Source organism: Mustela nigripes, chromosome 1, assembly GCF_022355385.1.
Source record: "Mustela nigripes isolate SB6536 chromosome 1, MUSNIG.SB6536, whole genome shotgun sequence".
Taxonomy (NCBI): domain Eukaryota; kingdom Metazoa; phylum Chordata; class Mammalia; order Carnivora; family Mustelidae; genus Mustela; species Mustela nigripes.
In genome coordinates this window covers 25,705,810-25,725,365 of record NC_081557.1, presented here as the reverse complement: position 1 = coordinate 25,725,365, position 19,556 = coordinate 25,705,810, and the positions used below count along the sequence as shown (strand labels likewise).

At 42.7% G+C, this 19,556-nt stretch overlaps 1 protein-coding gene across 3 annotated transcripts in view; it reads right to left on the bottom strand.

Moving 5' to 3' along the window:
• The window catches only part of BDNF (brain derived neurotrophic factor), a 56,507-nt gene that overhangs the window by 19,816 nt on the left and 17,135 nt on the right, over window positions 1–19,556 (bottom strand). Inside the window, exon 1 of one of the 3 annotated variants that reach the window (XM_059406737.1) lies at window positions 17,466–17,797. The exons of 1 other annotated variant lie outside the window; for it this stretch is intronic. The gene's annotated coding sequence lies outside the window, so the exon portion shown is untranslated. Of the gene's footprint in view, window positions 1–16,337; window positions 16,559–17,465; window positions 17,798–19,556 lie in introns of those variants that run through there. One more of the 3 variants, XM_059406719.1, reaches the window with a different exon arrangement.

The window sequence follows — 19,556 nt, the reverse complement described above, 5'->3', positions numbered from 1 at the left end:
ATCTGGAAAGCAGATATCTCACTAAAGGAATGGTCAAGGCCCCACCAAGATGTTAAACTAATCAGGAAAACCCAAGTGTGGCTTTCCACACCAGAGGTGCAACATTCCCAAAGGCAGGAAACAACTACAGGAGTAAGTTCACAGGAGGCGCTCTACTTGGTACTGCTCCCTAGATGGCTGGAGAGAAGCCAGAAGACTCTATGGAACTCAGAAAAAGAAAGCAAAGAACACCTTTCTATTCTGATTAAAGAAGGCCCTGTGCAAGGTTGCTGGTTCCAGCTGGTCTTAGGTAGTCTGTATGATGCAGCACATTCTGCGATCACCTCTTAATGAAATCAATCTTGACTTTGGGCCACTCTGAGAAATTCCAATGCCTCTTTGGATCGAAGTACAATGCCCTCACCTCCACCTTCATGTCTCAGAGAAGCCCATGTTTCCTTACAATTTATCTAGGGGACTACTAACCTATAGTATTTCAAGTCAGAGTCTCTTCCTTAAGAGTGGTAAACTATCTCTGATTAAGAAAGTAGAGGCGCCTGGGTGGCTCAGTGGGTTAAGCCTCTGCCTTCGGCTCATGTCATGAAGCCAGGTCAGGCTCTCTGCTCAGCGGGGAGCCTGCTTCCTCCTCTCTCTCTGCCTGCCTCTCTGCCTACTTGTGATCTCTGTCCAATAAATAAAAATCTTAAAAAAAAAAAAAGAAAGTATTACATACCTGTTAGTTAATGATTCATTTATTTCTTTAGCAAATGTTATTAAAACTTAGAGTTTAGATGTATTTGTTTAAGGAAAATAGTTTTCAAGACTGCTTCATGTAAAGTGGGAATAATCAATTTGGCAACTCTTTTTTTTTTTTTTTTTAAAAGTAAGCTCTATGCCCAACATAGGGCTTGAACTCACAACCCCAAGATCAAGAGTCAAATGCTCTCCTGACTGAGCCAGTTAGGTACCCCTTGACTGGTTAATAACTCTTAATGAAGTCTTCAAGTGACTGAATCCTGAGTATAAACTGTCACTGACCTTTTTTTTTTTTTTAAACAGGCAGCAATATTTATTTTTTTCTATTTTTAAATTTAAATTCAATTAGATAACATATACTATATTATTGTTTTCAGAATCAGAGGTTAGTGATTCATCAGTCATATAAAATCCAGTACTCATTACATCACATACCTTCCTTAATGTCCATCACCCAGTTACCCAATCCCCCCATCTCCCTCCCCTCCAGTAATCCTCAGTTTTTTTCCTATGATTTAGAGTCTCTTATGGTTTGTCTCATTTTATTTTAGCTCTCTTCCCCTATGATGCTGTTTTGTTTCTTAAATTCCACCTATCAGTGAGATCATATAATTGTCTTTCTCTGATTGACTTCACTTAGCATAATACCCTCTGGTTTCTTCCATACCATTGCAAATAGCAATTATTTCATTTTTGATGGCTGAACAGGATCCCCACTGTATGTATATGTGTGTGTGTGTGTACACACACACACCATGTCTTCCTTATTCATTCATGGACATCTGGGCTCTTTCCAGAGTTTGGCTATGGTGGACGTTGCCACTACAAACACTGGGGTGCAGGTCACTTCCCCCCACTTCAGACCACTACATTTGTATCTTCAGGGTAAATACTCAGTAGTGCAATTACTAGGTCATAGGGTAGCCCTATTTTCAACTTTTTGAGGAATCGCCATACTGTTTTCCAGAGTGGCTGCACCAGCTTGCGTTCCCACCAACAGTAGGAGGGTTCTCCTTTCTCCACATCTTCACCAACATCTGTTGTTTCCTGAAATTGTCACTGACTTTTAAGTATGACAAGAAAATCTAAGACTTACAGAGGTGGGTGCACTTCCAGCTGCTGGTAGCTTTCAAGGAAGTGTTTCAGTGTTACCCCAAGTGGTTAATTTTATACAGTCAATCAGCTAGAGGCTCACAAATAAAAAGTTATTTATGGGAACACAGGGACAATGAGGTGACACCTCTGAGGTATACATCAGAGTCATGGACTCAAGCACATATTTAATCAGCAGAGCTCTGGTCAGCTGTGTTTCTGTCATTCTCTCATGTGAAGAAACTCAGAGGCAGATCATGAGTATTCCATGAGGGAAAAAAACCCACAAAGATTTTTAAAGCTCCATTTCTGCCTTTTCTCCTTTCAGAGACATGAAGGTCATCCATCCTTCTGTGGCTGGGTTATCCTTGAAAGCCTTTCATTGGGGTCAATGTGTTAAACTCACAGCTTAAGAGGACTGTGACTTAGCCGATTCCTAACATCTGTGCTTTAACAATCTCTGAACACAGAGGCCAGGGACACCATGATGAATGAGGCAGAATCCCTGCCTTTGAGACGGGATGGGGTTAGATACAGATTAAATCAACAACTACTGTTCATTATGGAACATGCTGTCATTGGCATGTCCCCAAGAACAGTCCCAAAAGAGGGAATGAAAGGGAGGAGGGGTAACAGAGAACAGGAGACTTTGACCTAGGTTTTTGTTCAGTGTCAATCATATTCTGTAGAGCAGAAGATTACATTATCTGATCTGTTTAACCTCTTAGCACCTACCAAGCCATAAAGCATGAAAATTGCCCATAAAGAGTTCAATGTTGGTGAGCTTCTGGGCCATGGAAGCTGGAAATCAAGACTCATTTATGGCCATTTACCTAGACATGGTTTCCCATTCACAGTGCTTTCCTAGCTGACCATGACAATGCTGAAGTCTTTTCCATGCCTGAAGGAGATGTTGATTTATTGAGCAACTACCACGGGCACCACAATCAGCTATATGCTATGGGAACTAAGACAATGTATAACACATAGGTTTTGCTTTCAAAGGGTTTACAATTTCAACTGCAGAACTGAGACAAAAATGCATTGTTGCTGAATCACTATATTGTATACCTGTAACTGTATAGAACACTTTATTATATAATATATAACTGTATATAACACTGTATGTTAATTAATTGGAATTAAAATAAAAACTTAAAAAGACAAATATAGCTAACAAAAAGACAAATAAAGCTAACTTACAAGATAGGTGTTTGGGGACAAGGACCATAACTCCCATAACTTTGAAAAAAATTACCATTTAGGGCACCTGGGTGGCTCAGTGGTTAAAGCCTTTGCCTTTGGCTTGGGTCATGATCCCAGGGTCTTGGGATGGAGCCCCACATCGGGCTCTCTGCTTAGCAGGGAGACTGCTTCCTCCTCTCTCTCTCTGCCTGTCTCTCTGCCTACTTGTGATCTCTGTCTGTCAAATAAATAAAATCTTCAGAAAAAATTACCATTTATTCAACTTTTTACTTAATAGTACATATTTGGGGTAACCATACCTCCTCCCTTTGGAAGCCTGAATTGAGAACAGAATAGGAACACACTGCCAAGAGGGAATCAAAATATAGAGCTGGCCTCATGTTAGCACAGCTGGGTTAGAAAACACGGTGGGCACAGGTGTCGGCAGGGCCTGAAGAAGCCAGCCCAGCATTTACTGCTTAAGGCATTACGGCTAGAATGCCAAGAACCTACACAATTGGACATGGTGCTTCCACAGAGCAAGAGAGCGCTGGGCTCAATTTCAGCACCAGCAGTCCATTGCTTTGACTTACGTAGTATACACTCCAGGAGAGGACAGGTTTAGTAAGGTACCACCAATCAGATTGATCACCACTTCTCACAGAAAGGAACAAGTAACAGGGATGAGAAAAGACTTCTTATGCATTTTAGGAAGTAGGTGCCCTTGTGGAACCACAGGATGGGGGGAAAGTATTTCCCTCAGCATTGCTCAAGCCATGGAGAATTTAGGCAACTTGCCCGAGATCACAGGTCTACTAAGTGGTGGACCTGGAATCCAACTCTATCACTCCAACTGGGTCTTGAAGAATGAGTAGGATTTATGGGGCGCCTGGGTGGCTCAGTGGATTAAGCCACTGCCTTCGGCTCAGGCCATGATCTCAGTGTCCTGGGATCGAGTCCCGCATCGGGCTCTCTGCTCAGCAGGGAGCCTGCTTCCCCCTCTGTCTCTGCCTGCCTCTCTGCCTACTTGTGATCTCTCTCTCTGTCAAATAAAATAAATAAAATCTTTAAAAAAAAAAAAAAAAAAGAATGAGTAGGATTTAAATGGATGAAGGGGGAAGAAAGTCATTAATAAACAAATTAGACTCCAAAGATTACAGTAAAACAGAGTCTCGGTCTCGTCAACTTTGGTACAAAGTGAAGCAAATTTATGCAGGAAGCATGTTAATAAAGTTTTTAATTGTCTTGATAATAAGTCACAAATGGTGCTATTTTGGGCTGGAAAGTGCCAACAGCAACAACAGTGACTGAAATTGATTAAGCCCTTATTACGCCAAGCAGTGTTCCAAGCACTTTACTAATATTAACACATTTAATCCCTACCACTACCCCGTTGAGAGGCTGAGGCACAGAGAGTTTAAGTGTAAGTATAAGGTCACAATTGTAGTAAGTGATGGATCTACAATCTAACTTGATAACTGGGCTGGGGAATATCGTCCCAGGTTTTCTGCTCTCAAGATTTTTTCTGAGGAAATATCTTTTGAGTCAAAAGATCTTCAACAGGCTTCCCATCTCAAAGCCTCTGAACTTCTGATTATTATTTTTTTTTTAAAGATTTTATTTATTTATTCGACAGAAAGAAATCACAAGTAGGCAGAGAGGCAGGGAGAGAGAGAGAGGAGGAAGCAGGCTCCCTGCTGAGCAGAGAGCCCGATGCGGGACTCGATCCCAGGACCCTAAGATCATGACCTGAGCCAAAGGCAACGGCTTAACCACTGAGCCACCCAGGCGCCCCGAACTTCTGATTATTGACAAGGCCCCAAAATCCCTTGTCACCATACCCTAACCCACCACAATTTGAACAATGAAGTGAATGATGTCTTTCTACATCACATGATAGTAAATTTATTTGGCTTTTCATTCAGCAATTCTTAAACTTTCCTGCTTATCTAAACCACCTATGGACATTTCTAACCATAATCTATGTCCAGGCTCTGTCCCAAACCTATGAGTATCAAGGACTAGTACCTGTTATCTGTATTTTTTTTTTTTTTTTTTTTTTTTACAGTTTCAAAGGCAATTCTGATGTTCACCATGTTGGGGAACCTCCCCCTCTGTTCTGTTCTTCTATGGCTCACATACCAGGATTCTCAGCTTTAAGTAAAATTTTAACAAAGAAACTCAAGGAACAAGACATCAAAAAATCATATATTCTATTCCTCTCTCTTCAAGAGTTATTTTTTTTTCCCCTTAAAAAAGGGGTGGGGGAGGAACTACATTTAAAAACTCTATTAAACATTTTTGTTATCTTCCCATCATTATTTTCCTCCTTGGCACACAGAAGGTCGCCAATCTCTGCTCTATAGAGGGTTAACAATATCGGCCTATACCTGTGCCAGATTCACATTAATGTACCAAGGGTTTGAAATATGAAACCATAAAAAATATGGTTTCTTATGTGAATACTGTACATTATGGTTGGCAACAGTCAGCGATGGCATGAGGGCTAAGGTAGAAGTCACTGAGTTGCAATCCTTGCTCGGGTTCTAGAGTTGTGCGTCTTGGATCAAGTTATTTCAGGACTCTGAACTTCTGTTTCCCCATCTATTACGTGGGAATCATGTCTGCTCAATCTTTTTCAGAGGATTATTTGTAGGATCAAATGGAATGAAACTTGAGAACTCATTTTTAAAATATGAATCAAGATTTTGGACAAAATGCCTATTGAAGTGTGCAGCCTTGTCTACGTATGATGTCAGCCAAGAAAATCATGTAGGAATGTTAGTGATGACAAACCAACCAAATTTTTGTTCTAGTACCAATGCTTACTGCATTAAGGTGAGTTTTCACATCCTTTAATAATGCTTGGAATAGCGATGGTGAGAGTTCCCTGAGATTTTTACATGAGTGACCCTGAAGAACAATCAGAGGCTCTGGAATAAGAAACTTCTAAGAAAGTCGTTCTCGGGATTGTGAAAACCAGGAAAATATACTGATATTTTAGGAAAAGCAATTTAAAATATATTTTATTAATCATGATCCATTTTAATGATTAACAAAATCTTTACATTAAGGTCATCCCTCATTGCTTCTCAACCGTTACCCACCTACGATTATTTCTAAAAACTCATGCATGGGAAACATTTCATGTAGGAGCATTTCCTTTATCAAGTTCCACTTGTGACTACCCTGAACAAGCAGAAGAACACCTCAATGCAAGAGGACTGGCCAAGGAATGGGCAGGAGGACAGTCTTTTTCACAAAAAAAAAAGGAAGGAAGATTTAGGACTTTGGGATACCTAGAGAAACAGTTTTCCACCTGGGTTTCATAGGTGTGTCCAGCAGAGTCAAGGTGCCTCTTGCAAGGGACAAAACTGATCAAGGTCAAAGGGGCAGACCCTGATGCTCCCGCCTCTACTTCAACTAGAACAGCCCTGCTTATTTTTGTTTTACATACTCAAGTTCCATATATGATTTTGTTAGCGGTGGGGGAGTCCTACAATTCACTTATTTATATTTATACCACTAGTTTTGAGGTTAGTGCACATGGGTCTATCTCTTTGCGTTTGTCTCAAAATGCAAAGCATCGAGTGTTCTCTGGCACTATTCACTCTTAGCTGCCCTGCTCAGGAGTGAAACGGAAGTTGGGAGCATGGCTGTAAGTCTGGTATAGGAGAAGGAAAGTGGGACCTATTACCCCTTCCTAATCCACTTCCTGATTTTTCTGAAATTCACAGAACTACATGAAAATTTGCTTCCTTGTTATGTATCAAGAGGTTAAACATTCCTTTCGGAGTTGACGGTGCCAAACTGCTCGTGGTTACACTGGCATATTTACATGACCCATGAACACCACATACGGACTCTTACTTCTACCACACATTTGAGCAAAAATATCTCCTGACTTCACCATGAATGGAGGTCCTACGGATTAAAAAGCGGTTTTTAGTAAACTCTAAAGACATGCATTACTAAACTTAAACATGTTACTGACTAATCTTTAAAGGCAAGATAGTATTCACTAAAATGACTTTTCCATCTTTTCCTTACTCAGCATAATCATGAAACCAGCTTCCAGGAAATGGAAGCATTCTCACAATTTAAATTTATATACATACAGCATTTATAAACACTGTCAAATGAAAGACACATTCCTGAATACAAAGAGGCCCAAGCATGTCCTCGTATGTAAGGGAAAAAATCCATCATCAAGTCAGTGGAAATGAACCAGCATCTTTGGTTCAGAAGTTCTGCTGTGCTTTTTCCAGCATCTAGCACAAAGAGCTCCTCAGGAAATATCTTCTAGAAGCAAAATGTTTAAGGCAACGTCTAACAAGCATATTTTTGGTTATCTGAATATGAAATGACACCTGAAAATCAAGGGATAAGAAGGATCAACTCTTAAAAGAGAAGTAAGTTATTTTAAAATGTCACAGCCCATCGCTGAAAATATAGTATGGACAGGAAGTTGAGAATTTGCTCAACAGATTTTTTTCCTTCTAAAGACCAGACCTCTTTTGAAGTGAGTATATGAAGAGGTAATGGAAGCCTTATATGGGAAAATCAATGGAGTTCCCTAACAGGTAGCACCGAAAGATGAATGGATCCATACAGGGAAAAGAAACCCCCATGTAGCCTAGTGCCTGGCACCCCCTAGGCACTCAATTTATGCTTGGTGAATTCATGAGTAACATAATCATCCCCTGTGTATAACACTCTTACTATTTTAAAAGAAAAGCTTTGAAACAGGAGAAAAGATACATGTAGCAACACAAAATATGTGATGTCCTAAATGGGATGTAGATAAGCTGACAATATGAATGCTTGAAAGCAGTCTGAGAGATCAATCATAAAGAATAAATATTCATGAGTACTGGAGTGGGCTGTACACCCCACACTCCCAATGTGCATTTTAATGACACACCCATGTGGATTAATCTCCAACCATTCTACCCAAGAGCAAAGTAAGTTATAAAAAAGAAATTTACGTTGAAACTTGATGGGTTGGGAAAGGGGTCCATTTGTTTGACTTTATATTTAAAAAGAGAAACTGTAGAACAAACTGTCTTATCTGAAGATCTCATGGTTCCCAGAAGGGGAAGGTAAACATTGAGAAGGTTTTTTCAGTTCAGCCCCTGAACTCTCTAGAAAATCTAATGTCGAAAGTTAATTTCTTAAGCCATTTGGGCATCTGAATCTGATCAGGCCTCTTTTTAGAAACATTTTGGTTAGTTTGATCCAAAGGAAAAAAGAACTACTTTTGAGAATCCTGATGAAAGTATGGGAAAAATAAAAGTGCAGCACTTTGCAAAAACAAACAAACAAACAAACAAACAACGAACAGAAAGCATTTCCTGATACTCAATTCAGGATGCTGCAAAAGTAGAGGATTAAAAAACAAAGGTATGGGGTGCCTGGGTGGCTCAGTGGGTTAAAGCCTCTGCTTTCAGCTCAGGTCAAGATTCAGGGTCCTGAGATCGAGCCCCACATCGGGCTCTCTGCTCAGGAGGGAGCCTGTTTCCTCCTCTCTCTCTGCCTCTCTGCCTACTTGTGATCTCTGTCAAGTAAATAAATTAAAAAAAAAAAAATCTTAAAAAACCACCAAAGATATGTGATTATCATTATTGGAATTATATGTTAACTAAAAATAGGGAGGACACTTCAGGATATGATCAACGTGTATGAAAAACTTAGGAGGACAAAGGTACTTCAGATCCCATATACCTAGCTCCAGCTTCCCACATTAGCATGCACCCTTTCTGTATGGTTTACAACCTCTGCTTAAACATCTACAACAGGAATGGGCCATATCCTAAAAAAGCCTCTTTTTTTGTTAGATTATAAATCACCCCCCAATGAAGTGCTTTGTATGCAGTAAGCATTCAATATTTGCTGAAATTAAATGGAACTTAAAATACCTCTAGACACTACGTATGGTTCCCTACATTTGTATGTCTGGTCCTAGATTTGCTCTCTGGGGTGACACAAAATGAACCTACTTCTTCCTCCACATGTGAAGACTGTCCTGTAAATAAGGATGTCAAAAACATGATCACACAGGCTGCGACTAATCCCTCTGCCATGGCGTCCATTAGCAGTCAGAACATTCTTTTTCTTTGAGCCTGGACAGCTTCAGAATTCTTAAGCCAGCATTCCAGGTAGCTAGAATCATGTGATGGGAGTTGCTAAGAGAGACCACCCCCCCCCCAAACAAAACAAAAAAACCACCAAAACAAAACCCCCAAACCCCAACCCATTTGCCAGTCCAGCCTAAGCTTTTCTGTCCCCAGCCACCCCTACCGAATTCCCTCAACCATTCCTCGCATGCCCTCACATGCCTCACATGATTTCAAATGCCCTGCGCCTCTGTGTCACCAAGATCTCAGCAGATGAAAGCAATTTCAGTTCCTTGAAGATAGTATCCTATATATAGTCTATCTAAAAAGTGGAGGAGAATTATCAGCTTCCCCATTTGAGGGTTATGCTTCTACTAGTGCAGACCAAAATTTTCAGTAGCTATGTGCACTGCCTGTAGTAACACCTCCCGCTTACAGTGAACCTGTGATTATTTAAAACACCTAGGATTCTTTTGTGTAGTCTGGTAAGTCATCTCCCCAAACCTTTTCCCAACTCCCTATTCTATCCTGTATTTATACAATTGATTTTAACCGAATCATCCTATTTTACATCTAAGTAAGTGTAAATGATCCAGATTCTATGATTCAACAGACTGTCTCCTGGCTTTACGTTTCAATACGATAAACATATCATCTGCGCTTTAGATACACTATCAGCCAACATGTTAATGCTAGATGTACTTTCCCAGTGTTGCAGAACAGACAGCACCTTTGACAGTTTGGTCTAGGAACGAAGCCTGGGACTCTGCCCAGCATCCCTTCCAGCGGCGTGAAGGGAACTGCTTGACCTTCAGATTCTTTATGATGTAAAAGAAATTTATCTGTTTTAAAAACACTTCCCATATAACTCAAGAAATAAACAAACATGTGAGAAGATAGAGAAACTTGTTTCGATTTGGGCATAGTTTCAGTTTTCAGAAACACAGGAAGGCAGAAGGAACATCAGAAAATGCAGCAAATGCTGATGCTAGCAGCTGGCAAACCAAGGCTGACTAGACTCCATCTCATGTGGCAAAAATTACACTCAATGCGTTTCCTCCTTCCTTCTCTCTTTTTCTAGTGTTCCCCCTTCCCCGAAAGTTTTCCACACCTGTGCATGACACAAAATACAGACAATATAATGACTTTCTTTGGTTATCTGCTTACCAGAAAAAATGGGCACTAACTTAACATATACTTTTAAGACACATATACACACTCTTCCACTCCCTGAAGCACAGCAGCTGACATCCAAAACTTTGAAAACGATGAAATGAACATCAACCAGGAAGTGTAGAGCTGCTACTGCATAAATCAACACTAACATTTCCTATGTTCCAAACATGATTGATTTTATAAAAGAATAAAACTGTGCATAAGAAATTTCAGAACTAAGCCAACTACAGGACATCAACCACCAGTACCAGAAACAAAGTAGCACTACACTCAAGTTCTTCCAGCTTCTGCTTCTCTGCCAGCAAAACACTTTTCTGCAATTATGAAGTTTCTTCATTGTCTACATTGCAGGACAATAGACTCTGAAGCAACTATTAATCAATCTATTTGTTCATTCAACAGTATTTGTCCAAGTGTCTCTTTTGCTACCAGCACTGTTTTGGATGCTACTGTGGGAGCATGCAAAAATGAATTAAACACAGATGTTTGTCATCAAAGAATTTTAAGCTAATTTGTAATTATTGGTGCCTTGGCTCCCCTACTATCTTTTGGTGCTGGCTCATTTGTCTATCTTTATCTATGCTAAGGCTGAGGCAGCCCTTATAATTTCCTTCTCCTTGTCTATTTTTCCCCTCTTACTTTTTTGGTGTTTAAAGCCATGCTACATATATGACCCTTTATTTTATTCTTAATCCTCCTCAAATCATTAAAGTTAAAATTGGATCTCAGATCAAAGACTTCTTAAGGGCTCTCTACTCAATTTATTTGGTGTTATTGTATCTCAGAAAGAGCAGTGAACTGCCTGTAGCAAGTGAATAAAGTCAGAACCTTTGTACTCAATGCTTCAATATACATAAATAAAAATAATAAATATTAAAAAAAAAAAAAAGGCCAGCTTTTATTCCTTGCAGGCTAATCTACATTTGGCTACTATACTAACATGCAAAAATGACTTCGTGTATGCATTGAGCTGTGGATCTGCCAGTTTTAAAATCTCATCTACAATCCCAAATGCATAGTAAACCTTCACGCCCCACCGGCCCCCACACTCACCAAATCAGAAGGGTAGCAAGCAAATCCTAGTGACTAGCCTTTAATCTAACTATTGCCTGAAGAGAAAGGGTTCATATGGCAAATGAGCCATTTGGCTTGGTAAAGCTGGTGATTTTGTTCTCTAGGTGGCACTATTACTTCAACTTTTGATGACTTCCTTAAATTTCTTGAAAATGCCGCTTTATTTTCTTTTTTTGAATTTCCATTGTATAAATCTTAATTTTACACACGCTAGTTGTAATTAAATGACGGGCTGTCTTCTAGCTTTATTTTAATAAGCCCGTTTGAAGTTAAGTGATTTCTTATCATAAAATTTTACATTTCCTAGTTATAGTGTCTTAGAATTAAGGCATCTTCCTTTGCCCGCCCACCTCCCTCTAAATATGCAGAGGCATGTCAAAAACACAGAAGGTGGTCATAAAGCTTCAGTCAGACCAAAGGAATCAAGATGAAAGCACATTTAAGAGCTACTAGGTTCTGTGAGCTTTCAAAATCAGGACATTACTACCATGACAACCAATGAAAAGTTCTTTCAAGTGAACCTTTGGGGAAAACTGCATAATGTTCTTTACTCTCTGGGATCTTTGGAAATAAACTTGTGCTATATTATGGTTGTCACTGAAGCTTGTAAATTTACTCTGCTTCCAACTCCGTCACTCTTCCTGGTCCTGCACCCGCCCCTTCCGATTCATTTAAAGGAACCCATCCTCAAGCTCCTGACCATGTGCAAATGAGACATCAGGACAATGAACCACTTCTTAGCATCCAGCATATTTGGTCAGATTTGTTTCCCCAAGAGCCTACCAGTCCCAGAGTCTGAACCTGAATTTGAGTATCTGCATTTAAATGAAAGCTTCCCTACTTATCTGATCACATTCTCGGGTCTTTCTACTGAAACAAGAATGTTTCAGTAGAATGTTTCTTTCTACCTTTCTGTTCCACTTCGGGAACACACACATTTACCATCCTTTACCGACCGCCCCGCCAAGCTTTCAAAATCAATATATTAGCGAGCTTCATTGTTTCATGTCTGCCATGAATGATCCCATATATTTAATAACTGGGTCCATCACTAATTCTAAGGGTTTACTGTAAGTGTTCTGGAAAGCCAGAGATGCGTTTAAGTGAAAAATTATTTAGGACTCAACAATTCTATGCTTCAGTGGAAGTTTAAGGGGACTTTGAGGACACATATGCTTGAGCTTAAAAACACCAAAGCCTTCTTCTGTTTCCTAGGGTTAAACCCCATATACAAATGACATACGGATTTCATTTACCAACATCATTTATTGCTTAACATTACTCCATACTAAACACAGTAAATGGATGCAGAGAGTAACCAATAAGTTTGGTTATTCACTTTTGAAGCCCATCTGGGTATGTTATTCATCCTAGTAAAGACAATGTATCACAACGCAACTTAATGTGTTTCTTGTTCGAATGATTTCTTCCTCCACCAAACAGCCAGCATTTACCTAGAATTCCCCTGAATTCTCTCCTCCATTCCTCTTTAAAATGCAATTCACAGCTTGAGATTACAGAGCCTGCCAGTGGCTGAATGGCGGCTCTAGACGGCTGAGAGTCCTTCAATTAAGCAGCAATTTTGCAATTAGTGGAAACTGAGTGCTCCATAACAATCGTTTGAAAACAAGTTGAGAAAAGTTAGCAATTACCCTATTAAAGGGACATATTCACTCGCATTTGGCTGAGCTGGCCCCCTCACACAAATTGCAATCATCCATACAGGGAGATGGCAGATGAAAATTGTTTCAACCATTAAAATAAATTCGCTATTATCGACATCAAAATGGGAGTGCCCTTCATTTTAAAAGATCTTCAGAGTTTAGCTCTCATACAATTTTTATGCTCTCTGTTTTCATTCACGAAACTGAGAATTATTCTCTCCACTCTGGGACTCGCTTCCTAGATCTCAAAATGTTAATGAACTGCGCGCATGTGACCTTTCTATTGTGTACATCTTCAATATTCTTGAAGCTTAGTAGAAGAGTTAAGTCCATGATTGAGACCCAAAGCTGCTGGCTGTTAAATTCCACAAGTTCACTACCTGGATGTAGAATACAGAGCTGTGTGCTCTGTTTGAAGGGGGGTGGTGGTGGTGGTTTAAGGGATATTTATTTACAGAGAGTTTAAACACAAATGTAAAAACATGTAACAGAGCTTTTTGCTATTATCAGGTGGGCGTGCCCAGTATGCAGTGTGTTCTGAGCTACAAACTAGAGCTATTTGTGTTTCAAAGAAATGAGATTATCACTTATCTGCATTTTGACTACAGAAAAGTGAGATTCCAGGAAGAAAGGAATAGTTTACATTCTAATGGTGTCCCTATTAAACAGGAAACCAAAGGACTTTACTCCAGATTTTATAAATTTGCATTTACAAGATCCCCCCCCACCCTTGTAAATCACAATGAGCCAGCAATATTCCAGCACCTCCCCACCCCACTTTGGCCATTAGGAGCATTAGACAATTAATTCACTTAGTATAAATGAACCATTTGCTTCATTTTCTCAGTTCCTCTTGTTCGAAAGTAAAAGTTACACTTAATGAGAAGACATCCTAAAACAGATTTCCTTAATGCTTTATTCTGAATGTTGACCTACTTTATACCTTAAATGACCTTGAATATCACCTTCAAATAAACGTGATTTCCAGTTACTAATTCAGTTCTGAATGGGCTATGAATGGCTCCAAATGTATGTGAAAAATCACGTTGTTATTTCGCTTTTTAAAAAATGTGATGTCTAAGTGTTCTAATGCTTCAAAAACATGTACGTAAGTCTTGTTTATCTGGAAATCATTTCTTTCTGCTTACATCATTTATAAATAGAATACGTTCCGTAATAACTTAAAATAGCCCTACCTACATAACAATTCTCCTATCAAAATACTTATTACCAGTCTGTATTTACCAACATTTATCATATATTGCAAAATAATGTAGAAAAAAAAAAAGACAACCATTTTATGGCCCTGGAATTCCAGCAATGGTGACCAACATGTTTTAAATTCCAGTAGAAGTTATGGTTACATCTCAACAAGTGTCTCTTTCCTTTCTCTTACCTCTGCTGCTAGTCCAGGGGTAAACTCATAAAAGAAAAATCTTAAACAAGATGTTTGCAGAATAAGGGAAGAGGAGTTAGTGAGTGTTTTAAAGGGGTGCTGGTCCAAGGGCCAAGACTAGGCAATCTCTCTGTGCAATGTGGGATGTGATCAACACGGCGCACTACGTGTCATCATAATCTCAGAAACTCCAACTTAAAAATGATAATGTTTTGCAGGAGGTAAACACTGAGGATTCCCACGTTCAGACAAAATAAACCTGTAATTATACCTCAATAAATAAAAATTTTTAAAAAAGTATATAATTTTAAGACCAATATGTCTTTTGACCTTATAATAAACACATATACAAATAAATTTTTGTATAAAAATAGAGAAGGGGTATTTTCCAAGAAGTAGAGCCAGTCTGAAGCTCTTATTTAACAGCATAACACATCTCATATGCAGTTTAAAAACAAAAACGTCCTCAATTAGACACTGGTTTGCTTTAAGAAATCACTATACTAGAATTAATAAACACTCAGAAATATGATTTCCTTTGCTTCTGGCCAAGAACATTCCTGCATTCCTGTCAAAAAATGTTCACTGGCTACTACTGACATTGAGGAGTAAGTGTAAGATACCTGAAGAATCCAAAAATAAGATCCAGGGAGCCCTAACACACCACCAATCGTAGTCCATCATAACTCCCCCCGGGAGAGGAAAACTTTTTGCACTGGAGCCAAAGAGGAGCCACGGGTCAACTACATCCGAGTCGAGTGTCAGAAGCATCATTCAACAAGTCCCTCCTACCAGCTCCCGAAGGGATCCCGAAGTCATCCTTTAACCGCTTCCCCACCCCCAACCTCCCGGGCCCCAGCAGCTGCTCTGGGTAGCTTCGCCGGCAGAGGGCACCCTCTACCTTCCCTAGCACCAAGCTCCCTGCCCCCTCCTCCTCGCCCCCCAACCCCTGCCTCCTTCCAAGCCGCTCCACCCCCAACACAGAAACGCAGTATCCTTCCACCACGACTTCAGTTCATTCTAGCAACCCCAGGACTTTTCTCCCCTGGGGGTGCCCCCTGACTGCAATTTCCATTCTCAGCCCGTCGGGCGTAAAGCCCCCAACGCTCAGCTCTCGCTTTCCCGGCACGGCTCACCCATTCCTTCTTCCCGGCTTTGCATCCCCAGAGACCCACCCGAGTCAAGACAGCCCATCCTGCTCCCGAAAGTCAAAACTTGTAATTCCCTGGTAGGTGTTCCAAGGGAGAGGCGCGGGATGGGAAGAAGTGTGGGCGCAGCCAGCCCCAGGGTCCTGCAGCCCCTTTCAGGTCCGAGCTGCAGAAGTGTCTCAAGTTTTCCGAGATACACTGCACTGGACCTGTGTTAAGTCCGCGTTGGTCTCAACTCCTGAGGCGCAGGTGACGGTGTGCAGCCCGGTTGGAGCCCCGGGGGGCGGTGTTGTGGGCTGAGGGAGCCAGGGACCCCCTAAAATCTGCGCGGGGACCGCCCAGCCCATAGAAAAGATTCATACCCCAGCTCCGACACAGTCACCGCAGTCAGGGCCCCCGACAGCTGGCGCCCTAAATCTCTCTCACGACCCCGGCTGTGCTAGGGGAGGGTTTCGGGGGATCCCCGGGGCTCCGACTCCGCTCCCGCTGCGCAGCTCCGCCTCTCCTCTAGGCTTTTTCTCCCCCAACTTCAGGGCTGCCTGGGGTCCCTCTCCCTCGGGGGGTCCTGGTTGCCTTCTGGGCCGCGGGATGCCGAGGAGAAAGCTCCGCCAGAGCAACATCAAGTCCCCTTTCTCCTGGAGGGGAGGAAGGGAGTTCCAACCTCTTCCTACAACTTCGGGGTCTCCCAGCCAACTTTCCCCTGCGGACGGGCGGCTCCCGCGCCAAGCCCCAACGCCTGCTACTTGCCTACCTCGGAGTCCACACAAAGCTCACGGGTCCCCGGCGGAGGAGTCACATCGTTATCTCGCTCCTGGCCCCTGCGCCCAGCCCCGATCCCCGTCGCGGAGCCGCTGGCCGCCCGCCCCACAGCAGCGGTGGCAACTGCAGTTCAAGTGTCTCATCAAAGCTTCCCGAAGAGGAGGCGGGGGGCACGCCGGGCCGGCTCCTCGGCCCCGCCCGGGAGCCCGCGGCGCGACGGGGGGCGCGGGACAGCGAGCGGGCGGGTGCGCCCGGGCGCGGCGGCGGCGAGGACCAGGAGCTCCAGCCTGCGCCTCGAGCTCGGGTCAGACATTATTTAGCTCTTCGGTTGAGCTTCGATTGGTCAAACCGCGCCGCCCCCCGCCCCCCTCCCCCGGCTCGCCCGCGCCACCGATACCCGTGCGGGGCGGCCGCTTAAAGGGAACGCCGCGCCTTTTCCTCGCTCCCGCTCAGCTCCTGGGACTCCCGGGGCTCCCCGGGTCCGCGCATCGCACTCCGCCTGTCCCTGGGACCCCACGACGTGGCCCCGCAAGCCCCGCGCCAGCCGGGGGTGGCTGGGCAGAATGTAAGCGCCGCACCCGCCGCCTCGAAGGGCAACCTACCCCCCGCCCGGGGGAACCCCGCATCCGCGCCCTTCGCGGAAACCCCGGCTGGGCGCGCTGGGGCGGGCAGGAGCTGGTGCGAATCTCGCGTCCCCGGGGTCTTGCTCCCCTCCCTGGCAACTCCCTCCGCCCCATCCCAGCACCCAAGTTCTGCGGGAGAGGGCGTGCGTTAACCGGGCCACGAGACACACCTTCCCGCACCTTCCCGCACCACGGAGCTGCAAACGCGAGCACACAATGAAATCTCACGGAGCATGGGGGCTCTTGGTTTACTCCGCTGCCTTAAACACGCCGGCTTAAACAGAGTTCGTGCACTGACCTCTCCAGAGTTTGCCTAATAGGAATTCAATCAAGATAATAACGGCATTTTTTATTAATGAATGCCCCCAGATAACATTACACCAAGTTACTTGCTCCAGCTAGGAAGCCGAGGCAATGACAGACCTCACCAAAGCCAAACGCTTTCTAGCTGACCAAAGAGAGAAAAACGGAAAGAGAAAGAAAGAAAAGGAACCCACCTTTTCAGTCACTACTTGTCAAAGTAAACATCAAGGCAGCTGCTCTGGGGAAGACTTCAGCCCCAAAACTCCCAGACTCTATTTTTTTTTTTTTTTCCTTCTTCTTTTTCTCACGTTCCCTTTCGTTAAAAAAGAAGTCGGGGGTGCGAGTCTTTGGTGCCCGGTATGTACTCCTTCTGTTCCGCAGCAAAGAAGTTAAATTATTGATAGTGGAAATTGCATGGCGGAGGTAATACTCGCACCCCCTGAGCGAGGAGCTCCATTTGATCTCGGCAGGGGCAGGGAGATTTCATGCTAGCTCGCCAGGGGGAGCGGCAGCGCGAGCAGCCCTCTCCGCGGTGAATGGGAAAGTGGGTGGGAGTCCACGAGAGGGCTCCACGGTGCCTTGACGTGCGGTGTCATATGATACCTCCGCTGCCTCGAAATAGACACTCTAGTGCACGAATTACCAGAATCAAAATTCAGCGCATTTAAAATGATACATCTTTTATTAGAAGAGTTCCGTTCCAGGGCATTGCATGGTTTTGCAGATGTTTTCCCTTCCCTCCCTGCAAACTTACACACATAAACCAATCCTTTTAATAATGAACCTGGGCAGCAAAGATAAAGAGACTTCTGTTCTTACCTGTGTGTGTGTGTGTGTGTGTGTGTGTGTGTGTGTGGTGTGAGGGAGGAGGGGGGAGGGGGAGAAGCAGTTGGCTCAGTTAATCCTCCCCTTGCGCCCCTCCCCCACCCAGCGAAGAGCAGTCTGTAGAGTGCAGGTAGCCAAGACCCTCGGAGAGAACTTAAACAGCTAGGGTCGAGAGGACTATTTTCAATTTGCCATTGGACGGACACTGTCAACCGTCTACCTAGGTTCCTGTGTTGAAGCTGAATTTTCTTCCCATTAGTTCAACCGGTTCGTACGCTACCGGGGGAAAACCTTAAAATACAAAATAAGGAACAAGAGGGCAGTACTTAATTTGTAGTCCTTGGACCTTCCGCAAGCATACAAATCATCTGTGTGCCTGCAAAACCCCAGATTTCTTCTCCTGAATTTGTGATTTAGTAAGGGTGGGGCCGTGTCTAGGAAATAACGTTTTAACAAGCACCTCAGGCAATTCGGATGCAGAAAATGAGGTCACACTCTGAAAAACGCTTTCTTAAGGGTGTCAGAGGAACCACCCATCCAATCCCCCAAATTTGGTAGGCAGTTTTATGTGTATATGCATTTTTCTCTTATCTCAGAGGGGTTTGACCCAATAATTGCTAAGACTCATTGCTGTAAGAATTTTCCTAAACATTCCAACATTAATTTGGGGAAAGGGAAAGATTTATAAACAGTTTCCTTTCTTGGACCCTCCTGTGGTTATCAAGAATGTGCTGGTGAGCTGAGTATATAATATTATATCTAAGGGTTTACAGTAAACAAAATGTATTCACTTATATTAGCTGTTTTAAAGCTTCTTAAGACTAGTGACAGAAACAATTACTTTATAAATGAAGACGTTGAGGCTCAATGCCATGAAATATTCTGCCCAAATTCGCGCAGCTAAATGCCAGGGACAAGATTTCAATGAACTCAGGAACTCCAGCTAGAAATATCCCTGCTTCTCCCCACATCAAAATAAACAAAGCTATCTGTTCTTTGGAAGTGTTATCAGAAGGATTTTGCAAATTGGTGCACTGAGTAGTCAAATCGTTCAAAAACATGCATAGTCTTAGAGTGTCAGACATGTAGCTTTGCACCTCTATCAACGTGACAGGACACATGACCAATACAAACTACCCTACAGCACAGATGATGAGGTTTATTGTGGGCTATTTAATGCATGTGAAATCTGCAGGCTAGCCAGAAGCAATAAAGGACAGTGGGCAATGAAGCTGGGCTTGGCCGCCCAAGAGAACCTCTGCATTGATTCCCAGGGGTGTATGCTGAATGCAGACACAATTTCTTTTAATACTGCAAAACAATTTAAGAGACTAGATTTACAAATTACACACACACACACACACACACACACACACACACACATCTTGTACTATATAAAGTACTAGAGGAGCCTTACCTAAACTTTTTAAAATAACTTTATGCTAACTTCAAACCCATGC